Source organism: Aquarana catesbeiana, linkage group LG03, assembly GCF_042186555.1.
Source record: "Aquarana catesbeiana isolate 2022-GZ linkage group LG03, ASM4218655v1, whole genome shotgun sequence".
Taxonomy (NCBI): Eukaryota; Metazoa; Chordata; class Amphibia; order Anura; family Ranidae; genus Aquarana; species Aquarana catesbeiana.
The window spans coordinates 299,513,919-299,531,276 of record NC_133326.1 but is presented as its reverse complement, the minus strand read 5'-3'; the positions used below and the strand labels follow the sequence as shown (position 1 = coordinate 299,531,276).

The window sequence follows — 17,358 nt, the reverse complement described above, 5'->3', positions numbered from 1 at the left end:
GAGTTGTATGGACTCTGTATACAGACATCATTGCTTTAAGTCACCTTGCTGACACCTGTAGTGCTGCAGGACACAAGGCCATTCAGATACAGAGACACTGTATACAGACACCATTGTCCTTTCACCTTGCTGAGGAAGATCCTGCATTCTTTACTTGATCATCTGGGCCAGTTGTGTTTTTTGGCCCTGCTTTTCAGGAGTTTAAATGCACGAATGAGAATGGCTAGCTGAAGATACAAAGCCTCATCTTTCTTCAAAGGGATTGAAGTTACTAGTGCCATATGGGCCCGCGCACATATACTCATGGCTCTGTATCTGCAGTGGGTGTGTGGGACAGTTTACCTTGGGGTGTGATCCATTGAATGTTGACTTGAATACAGTGTTGGGCCTGTGGTGTCAGGAGACAGAAGAGAGAGGTCTGACATAAAGAGGGTTAGTCTTCTGCTCTCCTCCTGCCTGGACTCATAGAGCCACATTTGTGTAGAGGTAACCAATCCGATATAAAGTGTCATAATGTGATTTATTTGCCATTTAAGTGTGCCTCTGCTTTTAGGGGCATTCTCAGGTTTGGATTTCCCTGAAAGCAGCCTGAATAAAGGATTGAGCTATATTGCGCTTAATCTCAGTTATTGCTCTCCAGTTGATTACTTGAATATATATACTGTTACGGTCTGTTACTTTTCCACAGAAATATTGCAGTAAAGAGAATTTCTGTGTTTTATCATAACATGTGTGTTTCTCATTGGTCATTACACTTACACTGTTGCCGGGTGTGCCAGAGGGGGCAGAGACTGTTATTGGGGTTGAGAGGCAGAGTACGCAACAAACATACTTAAGCAGCTCCTGCGGGGGTAGCATTAAACATGGTCTTGCTCTTCTGATTTTTTTCAGATGAATACTGTACTGGGTTAAATGAAAATCATGGGATCTGGTATCATACAAGAAAAATGTTCATGTTTGTCCCTTTGGATCATTTCAAATTAATTGTCATGAAAGCTGTGTACTAGCGATCAGATTATCTTACGATCACTTCAAAAGCATTATTTTTCGTCTGATCTTCTGATCCTGTGTAACGATGAGCTCCAACGTGTTCGCACACCCCAAGTGCAGAGCACACCAGGAAGTCAGCACTGCGCTGCGCTAATCACAGGCAGTGAGACATTGTCCCGCTGCGCGGCTGCAGAGATCGGGAACTGTCTCACTGCCTGTGATTAGCGCAGCGCAGTGCTGACTTCCTGGCGGGCTCTGCACGTGGGCTGTGTGAACACGCCAGAGCTCATCCTTAATCCTGTGTACTAGGCATTAGTGCTATAGACATCTTCAAAAAAGAAGTCAGCGATGTCACCCTACATTTTTGTCTGACTATGTTAGGTGTTATATTACTAGTATATAGAGGTTTATTACTATTGAACCATTAAAAACACACTCATATGTTTTGCTGTTCTCTACATATGAAATGGGTTGGAGGGGGGCTGTGAAAGGTAAGAAGTCATGCTGGCTGTACAGTGATCATGTATCAGCTAGTTCAGCAGTAGGGATGAGCCGAACACCCCCCGGTTCGGTTCGCACCAGAACCCGCGAACGGACCGAAAGTTCGCACGAACGTTAGAACCCCATTGACGTCTATGGGACTCGAACGTTCGAAATCAAAAGTGCTCATTTTAAAGGCTAATTTGCATGGTATTGTCCTAAAAAGGGTTTGGGGACCCGGGTCCTACCCCAGGGGACATGTATCAATGCAAAAAAAACTTTTAAAAACGGCCGTTTTTTCGGGAGCAGTGATTTTAATGATGCTTAAAGTAAAAAAAAAAAAGTGAAATATTCCTTTAAATATCGTACCTGGGGGGTGTCTATAGTATGCCTGTAAAGTGACGCGTGTTTCCCATGTTTAGAACAGTCCCTGCACCAAATGTCATTTTTAAAGGAAAAAATCTCATTTAAAACTGCTTGCGGGTTTAATGTCATGTCGGGTCATGGCAATATGGATGAAAATCAGTGAGACAAACAGCATGGGTACCCCCCAGTCCATTACCAGGCCCTTTGGGTCTTGTATGGATATTAAGGGGAACCCCGCACCCAAATTAAAATAAGGAAAGGTGTGGGGCCACCAGGCCCTATATACTCTGAACAGCAGTATACAGGCGGTGCAAACAAGACAGGGACTGTAGGTTTGTTGTTAAGTAGAATCTGTTTGTAATTTTGAACATTTTTAACGTGTTTAGCTCCAGCCAAAAAATCTTTTCTAAGCTTTTTGGAAAACATAGGGAAGGGTTATCACCCCTGTGACATTTGTTTTGCTGTCTTTCCTCCTCTTCAGAAGATTTCACCTCACTTTTTTTGTCCCAATGAAAAATGTTTTTTGAAAATTTGGGTTTTTTTGTGGAACAAGGATTGGAAAGCATGTAATTTTCTTCAGGTAGCTTTATATACTGTAACCAGACAAGCCTGCCTGTCAGTAGGAAGATAACAGGAACGGATCTAGCTGTACACTGTGAGCAGGACGCACTGTACTAAATGTAAATAGTCTAGCTGCCTGACCGTGGTACTAATAGGATCAAATAGAACACCTGTAATTTTCTTCAGGTAGCTTTATATACTGTAACCAGACAAGCCTGCCTGTCAGTAGGAATTTAACAGGAACGGATCTAGCTGAACACTGTGAGCAGGACGCACTGCACTAAATGTAAATAGTCTAGAAGATAACAGGAACGGATCTAGCTGAACACTGTGAGCAGGACGCACTGCACTAAATGTAAATAGCAGGAACGGATCTAGCTGAACACTGTGAGCAGGACGCACTGCATTAAATGTAAATAGTCTAGATAGAAGATAACAGGAACGGATCTAGCTAAACTGAATACAGTGTATATATATATATGCAACACCTGGGATGCATATATATACACAATACACTGTAAGTGCAGCTAACTGACTGACTGTTCTGCCTAATCTATCTAACTCAAATCAAATGACACTGTCTCTCTCTCTCTCTATCTCTCAGCACACCGGAACACACACTACACAGGGCCGCCGTGCAGGCGGCCTTATATAGTGTGGGGTGTGTACTAAATCCCCTGAGCCATAATTGGCCAAAGCCACCCTGGCTTTGGCCAATTACAGCTCTCTCTACTGACGGCGCTGTGATTGGCCAAGCATGCGGGTCATAGTGCATGCTTGGCCAATCATCAGCCAGCAATGCACTGCGATGCCGCAGTGAATTATGGGCCGTGACGCGCCACACGAATTTAGCGCGAACGGCCCATAACGTTCGCAATTCGGCGAACGATCGAACAGCCGATGTTCGAGTCGAACATGGGTTCGACTCGAACACGAAGCTCATCCCTATTCAGCAGGGACCAGCCACATTTTGATCAGTGTGTGGCCTTCTCCATTTGATCCACTTCTGTCGAGGGACCATGTTGGAAAATGTTTCTCAATCAGTGGCTACCACACCTCACCAGTGTTTCCTCCATCCACCTTGTTTGTTGGATGGTAGAATCCGGAAGGCTGAACCAAAAAAAAAGCTGGAAGTGTATGACCTGAATATGTGTAGTCATTCAATGTGATAAGCTGCATGGTGTGATCTTGTTTGAAGATGGATGCACTGTGGTTTCCAGTAAGTTTCAGTTAGAAGAGGAGGTGTGCATATCACAGTGGAGGAAGCAGCCGCTCCGTATATGAATTTAACAAATGGTGCGTGTGGACTTTATGGACTTTTTATTTGTAATTTTTTTTCACGTAGGATTTATATAATAAAAAAGTGCCACTGCATTTTTATTTATTTGTATTTTACTGTTGGTTGTATAGGCCATTTTGGCAGGCTGTTTATTTCTGCATTTAAAGTGGTTCTAAATTCAGAATGTTTTTTACCTTAATGCATTAAGGTAAAATAACCTTCTGGGTGCAGCTCCCTCCCCAGCCCCCTTCTTATACTTACTTGAGCCCCATCTTGATCCAGTGATGTGCATGAGAGCAATCGGCTTTCCTGTGTCTCGCTTCCCTTATTGGCTCACACAGCAGCAGGAGCCATTGGCTCCTGCTACTGTCAATCACAGCCAGTGTGCTGATGAGGAGAGAGAGCGGGGGATAGGGCCGAGCAGTGCTCGGTGTGTGAAGAGGCTTGCTATTGGGGGCAATTGATAGAGGAGAGAAGCCAGGATCGCCGGTGGGGGAACTAAAAAGAAGAGGATCGGGGCTGCTCTGTGCAAAATCGTTGCACAGAGCAGATAAGCAAAAAAAATTTAGAATCACTTTAAGTATACGGGGGGTTAATAATATGTTATTAAAAATTAAATAACAGACATCAACACGTAAAATGCCTTTCAATAGCTGTGGCCCTTTATTACAATTAAATAGAATTACATTTGTTAAGTAACCAAATTTAACATTTTAAGAGCCTGTTCACACCAGGTATGATGGGACTGCACCGGGCAGCCTTGCATAGTCTCACTACCAAAGCATATGTAAGAAAAATGAATTTATTTCAATGAGCCTGGTTTACACCGTTGCTTTTAAAAAAAGTACAGCATGCTACATTTTTTTTGCATGCAAGCATACGGTAATGCTTATAAACACGACATGCGTTCCAAACACATGTAAAAAAAAAAATCATAAATAACGGCAAAAAACGAACTACAACACGACAATAGCGCAATGTAAATGTGCCAAAAACACATTACAAATGTATGTAAAAGGACATGCAGAACTACACAATGAGCGTGGGGATTGTGGTGTAAACAAGCCAAAACACTGACAGAGGTGCTTACAATAGTCATGTTTATTCAAGTAAAACCTCTATCCCAAAAGGAAGAAAACTATTGCTGTAAATCACCTCAAGTGTCAAACGTGTAGGCAGCTGAAGTGCAGGGCAGCCTAGTTGGCTGCAAGATGTAGTGGGTTAGCAAGTGATTATTCTCACTTTCCAGCCTATTTGATATGTTTATGTGTACATATGTTCAGAGCTGTTTTGCCTCTATAATTGTCTCCAGCACCATTTTGGAGAAGCCTGGTGTCCTGATAGGACAAGCAAATCTCGGGAGATTTTGGTCAGCCATTTTTGGGTGGATACTTTATATAAGAAAGCCCAGCCACGTTTAGTTCAGTTCACGTGTGTGCATAGACAGGGATAGGGAACCCTCTTGTCAGGGAGAGTTAGGGAGAGTGTTCCAGAATGTGAGGGATAGCTCAGGGTTCCTACGGAGTCCTGTATCAGCAATCCTGGTCGGATGAAGGACTCCCCATTGCAGATAATAAATCTGGTGTCCTCGCTGTGAGGGTGGGACAAGCGGATCGGATACCTATATCCATCTGCTGAAGGAATACCGTTGTACTGGGTAATGTGTGTGAATAGCAGCCTCTACAGATATTCAGCAAGTGCTTGGGTTTATATTGTGTTAGTCTGTGGAGAGCACCTATAGTGCTGACGAATACTACTACGTGCTGTAAATACTCTTTCTACTACCGTCTCTCCAGTAATAAATGTTGCCTGGTTTAGAAAGTCAGTACGCGTGATTCCCTCTGTGAAAACGCTACCCTCTACCCCCCGCTTACAAACACAAGGCCCACGGAATGAATCCGGCCCATCGGCCCATTTCATGGCTTTTTTTTCAGCCAGAACCTTGCACACAAGTCCCTACTCCCTCCACTCTGTACAAATTGCACCCCTGAACTTGAACCCTGTACATAGTGCATACTTGAGCTCTGTACTTAACTCACTCCTGGTATTTATTGCCCCTTTAAGATACCCCCACTGTTAATGCAACTTGGCTAGACCCATTCGATGCAGTTTGGTAGGAGGGGGACGTGGTTGAGTTCCTGCACCTATTTTGAGAAGAAAAGTCCTGGATAAATTTATATAGTCTTACAATTACAACTTTTAAGAGCAATGATAATGCTGATGCAATGAAATTGGGTTTGACACCTCTGCTGTAATTGTTTAAAGTGATACTAGGGTCTAGTTAAAAAACAAGAAATAAAAAAAGAAGACGTCACACTTACCTACTCTGTGCAACAATTGTGCACAGAAAGCACCATCTTCTTCCCTTTTGGCAAGCCCGCCCCGGCGCTGTCACATTTGCCCTGTTGCGGGTGTCTCCTTAGCAAGCCAAGCTGGACTGTGTGCGTCCTTAGACACATGTAGTACTGATAAGCCACTCCCCTGCTCCATCCTCACAGGAGCTTGATTGAAAGCAGCAGGAGCATATGGCTCCACTGCCCTCAGTGTCTCCCGTGAAAGCAGGAAATGAGGGGAGTGGTGCCGCAGCTGAGACAGCACTGGAGTGGTTACAGGAGCTAGGTAAGTGTTTAGGGACAGGGGGCACTAGGAAATTTATATATATATATAATTATTATTATTATACAGGATTTATATAGCGCCGACAGATTATGCAGCGCTTTACAACATTAGGGCAGACAGTACAAGTACAATACAATTCAATACAGGAGGAATCAGAGGGCCCTGCTTGTTAGACGGTCAAGTTATACAAAAGGGTAATAGCTGTGGGGGATGAGCTAATGAAGAAAATAGTGCAGTTGTTAGATGGAGGCAGGATAGGCTTCTCTGAAGAGGAAAGTTTTCAGGGATCGCCTAAAAGTGGATAAATTTGGAGACAGTCTGACAGATTGGGGTAGGGAATTCCAGAGGATGGGTGAGGCTCGGGAGAAGTCCTGGAGGTGGATATGGGAGGAGGTGATAGAGATATATATATATATATATATATATATATATATATATATATATATATATATATATATATATCTATCGCACTACCCCCATGGGAGCTGCTGGGTAGTTCATTCCTTTTTTTTAGTGTGTTTCCATTACCCCCGTCCCTTGCACAGATTGACACAGCAGACAGTCCAAAACGATTAAACATTGAACTTTATTCTTCTCTGACACTTATTGCAGTTCTGGGATACATAGTACAGATCATATAGAGCCACTCTGAATAACTCTTAACATGCACTTGCTTCCAGTTACACTTTGCAGCTTTCCTTCCTCCTGTTTGTTACTACTTCCCAACCGTACAGCACTTCCAAGTGTACCCAAAGAACGATACTCTGAATAAAGTTCTCTGGGCCGACTGATAAGATTCATTCAGGGTATTAATGCTCTAAGGCCCAACTCTCTTTTGTATTGACCCACACATCAACCCCTTTAAGTCTCTTGAAAGCCGTTTCCCTGGGTTTCCACTCGCTTGTACTCCAGATCAATCGTTCATGCTTGCCATAGAGGATCGATCACCCAGTCTTTCTCCTGGTGGTAATAGCAACCTCCTCCTGTTAGTAATGGCAGCTTCCTCCTGATGTCTCCTCCATCTCTCCTCCCCACATGGCACGTTCCCCTCCCCAGAGGGGCGAGTGCTTGGGCTGCACCAGCCTCTACATGCTGTCTTCTTCTCTCACAATTCCCATTCATAGAGACACCGTTGAGCATGTGACCCACAGTTTATATAGGCCTGAAAGCCCCTGCCCATTCAAATTAACGATTGGTTCAGGGTGACCTACACCTACACAAACTAACTGCATCCTGTGTGCAAACACCTTCCCTCCAGCACCTCTCATTGGAAGAACAGGGCATCAATCAGACAGAATACAGGTGGTCACACCCTCCTGCTATCCTGTAATTTCTCCCAACCAGGTTTAAACCAACAGGGTAAAACACTGGAAACTTTACCTAACACTAATCCTATCTACCTATTCTAGCACCCACCTAAGTAGGTGGCGCTATATATATATATATATATATATATATATATATATATATTTTTTTTTTTTTACCTTAAAGCAGAGAATGCATTCATGTAAAAACTTTTGGACTTCAGAACCGCTTTAACCACTTGACCTCCGGAAGATTTACCCCACCTTCATGACCAGGCCATTTTTTGCCAATAATGTGTATTATCACAGTGGAAGCGAGTCGCCACTGGCGCGCATGCTTGCCCCCTACCCGTGAGTGTCGAATCACGTATCAGGCACACAGGTGCCACCCTGTAAAACTACTATAGGGCAGTCCTGAACCAGTTAAAGTGGAAGAAAAGCCTTATGCCACGTACACACGATCGGAAATGCCACCAGCAAAACTCCGATGAGAGCTTTTTGTTGAAAAATGCGACCATGTGTATGCTTCATCGGTCTTTTGCTGGCGGAATTCCAGCCAGCAAAAGATTGAGAGCGGGTTCTCTATTTTTCGGTCGGAAAAAGTTCCTATCCGAAAATGCGTTTGTCTGTATGCAGTTCGGACGTGCAAAAAATCACACATGCTCGGAAACAATTCGACGCATGCTCGGAAGCATTGAACTTCATTTTCTCGGCTTGTCGTAGTGTTGTATGTCACCGCGTTCTTGACAGTCGAAAGTTCAGAGAACTTTTGTGTGACCGTGTGTATGCAAGGCAAGCTTGAGCGGAATTTCCTTCGGAAAAACCAACCAAGATTTTTCTGACGGAAATTCCGAACGTGAGTACGCGGCATAAGACTAACTATTCTTAAAAATGTTCCCTCCTCCATCCTCCTACCTATCCTGCATACCCTGTGTAAAAAAAAAAAAAGATCTGTGCACTTGCCTTTTAAAATCCGGTCTGGTCACATGATCCTGCAGCCCCAGTTCCCCTGGGAGTGCTCACCTATGACTGAATTCTGGGAGCTGTGACATCACCCATAGGCTCCCATGGCCCAGCCATTCTTGATGCTCCCTCCTTTCCCCTGCAGCAGCTGCTCACACAGGGAGCCAGATTTGCAGGATGTTGTGACCAGATCAAAACTGGATTAAAAATAGGTAAGTACACATCTCTTTTTTTTACACAGGAAATGCAGGATAGGTAAGAGGAAGGCAGAGGGAACATATTTAACAATAATTAGCTTGATGCTTCTCTTTTGCTTTAAAACGTGTTAGCTATAATTCATTAGTCAAGTCTATCTAAATCTGCTAGTCTAATGCTACCATCTCCCCAGACTTAATGCTGCTGTCCAAAGGTGTCTCCAATGCTCCTCCATCCAGAGCGGAGACACCTTGAGCACAGGAAGAATGGTACTGGCCAGACCACCAGGTGTAATAAAGGAAAATAAGCCTAAAAAAAAGAAACCTAATGCAGCCACCACAACTAAAGATTGCTAAACTGCAATATATTTCATTTTTGTTTTATGGTTTGATACCACTTTAAGTAAAAGTCACCCTTATTACATACACTATATTGTCAAAAGTATTGGGACACCTGCCTTTACACGCACATGAACTTTAATGGCATCCCAGTCTTACTCTGTAAGGTTCAATATTGAGTTGCCCATCCTTTGCAGCTATAAAAGCTTCAATTATTCTGGGAAGGCTGTCCACAAGGTTTAGGAGTGTGTCTATGGGAATGTTTGACCATTCTTCCAGAAGTGCATTTGTGAGGTCAGGCACTGATGTGAATGAGAAGGCCTGGCTGGCGGTCTCCGCACTAATTCATCCCAAAGGTATTCCACTGGGTTGAGGTCAGGACTCTGTGCAGGCCAGTCAAGTTCCTCCACCCCAAACTTGCTCATCCATGTCTTTATGAACCTTGCTTTGTGCACTGGTCCAAATCATTTGGTGAAGGGGGGGGGGGGGGTCAGGGGTTAGGCTTTGGCCCCTTAATTCCAGTGAAGGGAAATTTTAAGGTGTCAGCATACCAAGAAATTTTGGACAATTTAATGCTCCCAACTTTGTGGGAACAGTTTGGGGGTGGCCCCTTCCTGTTCCAACATGACAGCGCACCAGTGCACAAAGCAAGGTCCATAAAGACATGGGTGAGCGAGTTTGGGGTGAAGGAACTTGACTGGCCTGCACAGAGTCCTGATCTCAATCAGATAGAACACCTTTGGGATAAATTAGAGTGGAGACTGCAAGCCAGGCCTTCTTGTCCAACATCAGTGCCTGACCTCACAAATGCACTTCTGGAAGAATGGTCAAACATTACCATAGACACACTCCTAAATCTTGAGGACAGCCTTCCCAGAAGAGTTGAAGCTGTTATAGCTGTAAAGGGTGGGCCAACTCAATATTGAATCCTACAGACCAAGACTAAAATAAAAACAGAGGAAACTAATGCACAAACCATAAAGAGAGAAAAAAATATATATCACAAACTTCACGCTATAGCTGCCAACATAAGGGTGTTCACACACCAATATAAGAACATGAGATAATTAATTAATTATGCAACGCTTATTCAAAAATAAAAAAATTATAAAAATAAAAATGTAAAAAAATATAAAGAGACAAAATCTATTGGAGATTCAAAAAGGAAAATCCAAACGAATATTGCATCCTAAAATTTGTCTTCCATCAAATTGTGTAACCAGAGATTATGTAAACCAATGTTACATCAATAAATGAATAAGGCCCCTTTCACACTGGGGCGGCGGCAGCGGTAAAGCACTGCTATTGTATGCGGCGCTTTACCGTCGGTATTCGGCCACTAGCGGGGCGGTTTTTACCTCCGCTAGCGGAGGAAAAAGGGTTAAAAACCACCGCAAAGCGCCTCTGCAGAGGGCGGTATAGTCGCGCTGCCCCATTGATTTCAATGGGCAAGAGCGGTGAAGGAGTGCTGTATACACTCCGCTCCTTCACCGCTCCAAAGATGCTGCTAGCAGGACTTTTTTCCCCATGCTGCTAGCGCACCGCTCCAGTGTGAAAGCCCTCGGGGCAGCGGCTGTTTCGGGTCGGTTTGCAGGTGCTATTATTAGCGCAATAGTGCCTGCAAACCGCCCCAGTGTGAAAGGACCCTAAGCCTGGGTTCACACTATAACGGGCTGCGGATTTCACAGGAGCGCTGTGTGTCCCTGTTCCCCGTTTCAGGGACGAATCAGGGCCGATTCTATGCCTGAATTCGGCCCTGAAACGGAGCCAAAGACTCACAGCGTTTTTGTGCAGTGCGCTCTGCAGCCGCCCCGGAGATATGTGAACCGGCTCCATAGGGAGCCAATCACATTCTCCTGCTATGCGAATTAGATGTGGAGAAAGGCACATCTAATTCGCATAGGTGTGAACCCGGGCTCAAGGATAACCCATTCAAGAACTAGCTATTAATAAAGCCCTTGAAGAGAGGGTAAAAAATGCCTGCAAGATGAATAAATCCTTCAACCTGATAAGCGAAAAATAATAGTGGTTAATTTAAAAATCTTCCTATAACAGATAAAAATCTAAATTGCACTAAAGGCGCAAATCTCACTGATAAAGTGCATAGTGTATGTGCATAATTGGAATCTGTGCAAAAAAAAATACAAAAAGTACGATAACAGAAAAAAATGTAAATCGCACTGAAAACGCAAATTACAATGATGAAAGTGCATAATATATGTGCAAATATGCAATCTTGCAAAGGTAATAAAAAAAATATAAAGTTACAAGATAAATGGTAAAAGACGTGTGATAAACGTGCAAAAATAAGCAAAGGTGTAAATTAATATATTGAAGAAATCAATTAATAATTAGATCTAATGTAATCCAGGACAAAGTGCTAAAAAAGTGGGAAAAAAAATATTCCAAATAAATAAATAAAAACGTTCCATACACAGTGCAATCAGATTGCGCCAATCACAGTTCAATGTGTAACAAACAGTTCATCGAAGGATTTCCAGTGCCACCATTCAGCCAATCTCCAATGTGTGGAAAGATGCGGTCCCTCCAGCCTCTCACCTCATAGCAGCACGGAAAAAGCCCTGCTGACAGGTACAATCAATCCAATCCGCTCCGCAGCCCCCTCAGTGGCACCTCTCCTATGGATCTCCTGCCTTTCCACCAGATCCGTTCTCAGGGCGCCCCAGATCCTCAGCCATATAATTAATGGATCATATAAAAGAAAGGGAGGAAGAACTCCATGGTGCAGTATTTCAAAACTAATATGTTTAATAAAAGTAATGCACTTACAATTAAATAGTTCAAAGGAGCATAACACTGCTGGTGCTTCCCGATCCCGGCCGTGATCGGAAAGCCGAACGTCACCCGCCTCTCTTCCCTGACTCTGTGCAGGCCAGTCAAGTTCCTCCACCCCAAACTTGCTCATCCATGTCTTTAACTGCTTGCCAACCGCCGGCCGTCAATTGACGGCCAGGCGGCGCAGCTCTCGTTGCGGGCGGACGTCATATGACGTCCTCGCTTTCCTAGGCCACCAGGGGATCGCGCGCGCCCGCCGTGTCACTAGGCACCCGGTGCGCGTGCCCGGCGGCCGCGATGTCCGCCGGGCACCCGCGATTACCGGTAACACAGCAGGACCATGGATCTGTGCGTGTAAACACACAGATCCACGGTCCTGTCAGAGGAGAGGAGACCGATGGTGTGATCCCAGTACAGGGGAACACCGATCGGTCTCCACCCCTAGTGAGTCCCCTCCCCCTACAGTTAGAATCACTCCCTAGCAACACAGTTAACCCCTCGATCACCACCTAGTGTTAACCCCTTCCCTGCCTGTCACATTTATACAGTAATCAATGCATTTTTATAGCACGGATCGCTGTATAAATGTGAATGGTCCCAAATATGTGTCAAAAGTGTCCGATGTGTCCGCCGCAATATCGCAGTCACGATAAAAATCGCAGATCGCCGCCATTACCAGTAAAAAAATTTAAAAAAATAAAAATGTTATAAAATTATCCCCTATTTTGTAGGCGCTATAACTTTTGCGCAAACCAATCTATATACGCTTATTGCGATTTTTTTTTTTACCAAAAATATGTACAAGAATACATATCAGCCTAAACTGAGAAAAAATTTGTTTTAAAGAAAAAAAAATTGGATATTTATTATTGCAAAAGGTAAAAATTATTGTGTTTTTTTTAAAACTCTTCTTTTGTTTATAGCGCAAAAAATAAAAACCGCAGAGGTGATCAAATACCACTAAAAGAAAGCTCTATTTGTGGGGAAAAAATGATAACAATTTCATTTGGGTACAGTGTTGTATTACCGCGCAATTGTCATTCAAAATGCGACAGCGCTGAAAGCTGAAAAATGGCTTGGGCAGGAAGGGGGCGAAAATGCCCAGTATTGAGGTGGTTAAGGACCTTTCTTTGTGCACTGGTCCAAATCATTTGGTGAAGGGGGGGTCAGAGGTTGGGCTTGGTCCCTTAGTTCCAGTGAAAGGAAATTTTTCATGCTCCCAACTTTGTGGGAACAGTTTGGGGATGGCCTTTTCCTGATCCAACATGACTGCACACCAGTGCACAAAGCAAGGTCCATAAAGACATGGGTGAGCGAGTTTGGGGTGAAGGAACTTGACTGGCCTGCACAGAGTCCTGATCTCAACCAGATAGAACACCTTTGGGATGAATTAGAGTGGAGACTGCAAGCCAGGCCTTCTCGTCCAACATCAGTGCCTGACCTCACAAATGCGCTTCTGGGAGAATGGTCAAACATTCCCATAGATACACTCCTAAACCTTGTGGACAGCCTTCCCAGAAGAGTTGAAGCTGTTAAAGCTGCAAAGGGTGGGCAACTCAATATTGAATCCTACAGACCAAGACTAGGATAAACTTAAAGTTCATGTGCGTGTAAAGGCGTCCCAATACTTTTGATACTATAGTGTACTTCACTCCCATGCACTACGATTCTTTGCGCCAAAGACTGACCTCCCTGTGCTAATAGTAATCTGCTTTGTTCAATGCATCAGCAAGCACAAGAGCAATGTATCAAAGTCTTCTTTAAAAGAGTTGTAAAGTCCATGAGTTCCTCGGCCATCTGAAACTCTCCCTCCTGATTGGCTGAGACACAGCAGCAGCACCATTGGCTCCCGCTGCTGTCAATCAAAGTCAGTCAATCAATCTGAATGGACACAGGGAGCTGTGACTCGGCTCGGGTGCCCCCATAACAAGCTGCTTGCTGTTGGGGCACTCGACAGGAGGGAGGGGCCAGGAGAGCCGAAGAGGGACCTGAGAAGAAGAGGATCTGGGCTGCTCTGTGCAAATCCATTACACAGAGCAGGTAAGCATAACATGTTTGTTATTTTTATATTAAAAAAAACAAGACTTTACAATCACTTTAACTCCGATTTATTCCTAAAGCTTGTATCTCTTTAAATATAACTTTTTTCCTATATAATGTATGCCTGACTCAGCATTTTTTTGAAGCTATTGGCAAACATTTGTGACAGCAGGCCATCCAGTGCAAACACGCCCTGGGGTCTTAGTCCTGGGGATTTCCACATCTGCCTCTTTAAGGCCATTTAGTAGCCCAGGGGATACAAAAAGAATCTGGTAGAACATTGCAGGGTTAACTCCTGCCTGGCCTGACGTTTCATCACGCACAGCAATCTACAATACAGTGTTCAGTCTGTTCTGAAGAAGTTAAACTTTTCATCATGCCACTTCATCTCCGCCACTCCCCCCTGACAATTGATCAAGGAGGTGGAACAAGTAGAGAAAAGCAACTTATTCAGTGATCAGCTACAATCTGGTATGTTTATTTGTGTGTTGTAGGAATATGTCTGCAGAACTGTGCAGATTGACTTTCTGGATTATACTTTAGTCCTTAGAGCGTAGCCTGCAGAGTGCGTCTTGCTGTGTTTACATTCTGTCTTGCTGATCTTTGATGTTTGTCTTTGCACACTTTCACAATGTGACTTTGCAATCATTATGCGTGCTTTTCTTTGTCAAAATGCACATTTTTCCAATGGGATTTTCTGCACTGGATTCATTGGGAGATGGATCCAGTTTTGGGGAATATATGCATCTCTTGGGATGAAGTTAACCTTCAAGTTCCGTCATGCTGGGAAGTGAAATTCCTTACTATCTGAAATGTCACTTGATCTATTAAACATGTGCTTTTATTCTTCTTTAGCTGAAGGGATAGGATTCTGGAATTCTGTGATAGCCTAGGAGGCCACGTAGCGGTCATAAAGGACTACACCTGATACTTGGGTTGTTTATTAGAGAAATACTTGTGCCTTTGATGACCACCTTCTGAAAATGGCTCACTCTTAACCGCACACACGGTAGGGTTGCCACCTCATCCCTTTAAACCCGAACACATATGAATTCCACAGGTTCTGAGGCTAATTTAATGCAGATCAGGCACTAAGTGAGTTTAGTTACCTCCTTAATCAGCCACAGAACCTGTGTAATTAATATGTGTTCGGGTTTAAAGGGATGAGGTGGCAACCCTAATGCCGCGTACACACGAGGGGCCTTTATTAACCGGACTGGACCGACGGTCTATCCGGCGGACTCTCTGAACAAACGGACTTGCCTACACACAATCACACCAAAGTCCGACGGATTCGTAAGTGATGACGTACGACCAGACTAAAATAAGGAAGTTGATAGCCAGTAGCCAATAGTTGCCCTAGCGTCGGTTTTTGTCCGTCGGACTAGCATACAGACGAGCGGACTTTTCGATAGGAACTGGGTCCGCCGGAGTTCCGACGTAAGGATTTGAAACATGTTACAAATCTAAAGTCCATCAGATTTTCGACCGAAAAAGTCTGCTGCAGGTCTGATGAAGCCCACACACGGTCGAATTGTTCGCCGGACTCAGTCTGTCAGACCAGTCCGGTCAAAAAGTCTGCTTGTGTGTACGCGGCATTACACACGGTCAGAAAATCTTCGTTAGATGAATGATCTGTCGATTTACGAATTTTTGTCAGACAAAAACTGGATATGCAGGCTTGAAAATTTTTGTCTGATGTGACCACAACATCCGATTTTTCTTTTCATTAGTACGGTTTTCTGCCAAAAAAAAAAAAAGAAGAGCAAGACTAGGCATGCTCAGAAATGAAAGAACACATTCAAAACAATTCAACGCATTACATCACTTCTGATGTTGAATTCTGTCGTCAGAAATTTTTCTGATGGTGAGTACCCTCTACACTTTCGATTTGATGCTAGCATCCAACAAAAAAACTGAAGAAAATTCATCCAATAATCTGACCGTCTGTACAAGGCTTTAAAGCAGTATGATACCCAAAAGCAAACATTTTATTATATAGCAGCCTATCAATTCTTAGATGTGATGGCTGCATTTGATTGATTTTTTTTTTAGGCTTTCACCTGGTAATCCAGCCAGTAAGTCTGTTGTTTTTCATAAGAACACGCTGTCTTGCAGATGTAGCAGTTAGGGGTTGAGACAAACCATTTAACACTAGCAGGGGTGCATACAATGATCAACTTTTATTGATATACTAGGTGTGTCTAAAAACTTTGGTGAATGGTCTGATAGCTCAATGGCAACATGGGCCAGGTGAACGCGCATGCACATGGCTTTCCAGAAACACGTTGAGAAGTGCCACCTTAGCTGGGTGTACATGTGACCATCAGGATAAACTAAGGTTTCCACCTCACCTCTTTAAAACCAAACACATGTGAATTACACAGGTTCTGAGGCTAATTTTAATACAGATAAGGCACTAAGCGAGTTTAATCAGCCACAGAACCTGTGTAATTAATATGTGTTTGGTTTTAAAGGGAGGTGGCAACTAAGGATGAGCTCCGGCGTGTTCGCAGACTCCACGTGCAGAGCCCACCAGGAAATCGGCACTGCGCTGCGCTAATCACAGGTAGTGAGACAGTTCCCGATCTCTGCAGCCGCACATTGGGAAAATGTCTCACTGCCTGTGATCAGCGCAGCGCAGTGCTGACTTCCTGGTGGGCTCTGTATGTGGAGTGTGCGAACACGCTGGAGCTCATCCTTAGTGGCAACCCTAGAGGTAAACGGGGCAGTGGAACGTAGTCGGTCTGAAAGCCTATACACACTATCGGACTTTTTGACAACAAACATGCAAATTAGCTGTTTTAAGGCAACATCCGACCGTGTGTATGCTCCATCGGACAAACTTTTTCGGTTTTCATCAGACAAATGTTGGCTGTACAAACAGACAAACTTGGCGGCAAGAAAAGGTCCTACGTCGGCTAGTCCGATCGTGTGTACACAAAACCATCTGACTTTAGTCTCAAGTACAAACATGCATGCTCAGAACCAATGCAAAAGATCAGACAACAATACAGAAGTTGACCAAAGGGTGGCGCCAGAGAATTGAACTTCCGTCAGTATGTTCAAACGTCAGTAGGTTCGTGTTTGTTGCCTAAAAAGTCCTGCCGTGTGTATGAATACCAAGTTCACGGCCAACGCCCTTTGGACAGAAATCCACGGAAAAGTTTGTTTACAGTCCGATCGTGTGTACGAGGCTTTAGAGGTAGGGTCACAGTGCAATGGAGCAACAAGTAAACCTCAAGTTTTGCTACAAATTGGGGAAAACGAAGACGCATGAAATGTTGGTGCAAATGTACGGGACGGAAGCCGTGAGTGGAAAATGTGTTTATGACTGGTTCAAACGCTCTCGAGACGGGAAGTAAACAAGTGAAGATGAGACATGTTCGGGTTGGATTTTCGACAAGCAGAACACCAGACATGATTG

At 43.9% G+C, this 17,358-nt stretch overlaps 1 protein-coding gene across 1 annotated transcript in view; it reads left to right on the top strand.

The window, feature by feature from the left end:
• The first annotated feature begins 14,251 nt into the window (after positions 1-14,251).
• ACSS3 (acyl-CoA synthetase short chain family member 3) overlaps positions 14,252-17,358 on the top strand; it is a 219,335-nt gene continuing 216,228 nt past the window's right edge. The window contains exon 1 of the mRNA XM_073620242.1: positions 14,252-14,402. The gene's annotated coding sequence lies outside the window, so the exon portion shown is untranslated. The remainder of the gene's footprint in view (positions 14,403-17,358) is intronic.